The following is an 875-nucleotide window of genomic DNA, read 5'->3' as shown; positions in this document are numbered from 1 at the left end:
TGGTCAAAGTGGCTGAGAATATGAAGCTAAGGAAAGTAGAGGGCGAGTTGTTGAAGTTGGCCAGAGCCAGATGGTTCAAGGAGTGCTCTAAAATTCAATACACATTGAAGGGGCGGGGAATGTGTGTGTGNATTCCTCCAAGCTCTCTTACTTCACGTGATTTACCTCAATTTGGAGTAAGAAAACCAACTACCTCTCTCTCTGCATTGGTGAGCCACTGGATGCAGGTCGTCCCTCAAGGAAGGAAAGGCATCTTTGGATAAAGCAGTGCTTTTTAGGTGAGGACAATTCCCGCAGAGCCATAACAGCTGGTGCTGTCAGCCAGCTGTATTCTCACCAGCTGGGGAAGTAAGTCCTTCATTCATGAAAGGTGACTTGGGCAAAACATCACAGTGCTTCTGTACCTATTGATTTCTACTCATTCTTCAGGTCTCAACATAAATGTCATTTATTTCTGGAAGCATACTAGAGCTAGAAATCTGTTCTTATCACACGACCACGTCATCACTCACTCTGGTAACGATCCATGTTGTCCTCACTTGTGCAGTGTTAGCGATCACCTAGAGCTGGAGTTCAGTGAGCTAGGAACTATGGTCACCTTCTTCAGACACTGTATCCCCAACAACCAGCATGGTGCCCAGCATGTAAGAGATGCTTAATAAGTATACATAGAAAGAATGAAAATCACGAAGCACTTTAGTTTCCACAATAAGTAACAAACAAGTTGGTGATAGCCTTGCTTATCACTGAATATAAATTTGCCTTGAGGTACACTTGGGAAAAAGAGAACTTTGGTATATTTCTTGGGTTTCTGGGGGATACTTATATATATAATGAATTACAATTTCTAATCATAGATTTTATAAAACTTTTAA

Source organism: Crocuta crocuta, unplaced genomic scaffold (genome assembly GCF_008692635.1).
Source record: "Crocuta crocuta isolate KB4526 unplaced genomic scaffold, BGI_CrCroc_1.0 scaffold847, whole genome shotgun sequence".
Taxonomy (NCBI): domain Eukaryota; kingdom Metazoa; phylum Chordata; class Mammalia; order Carnivora; family Hyaenidae; genus Crocuta; species Crocuta crocuta.
The sequence above is the reverse complement of the archived record's forward strand: the minus strand, read 5'-3'. Positions refer to the sequence as shown.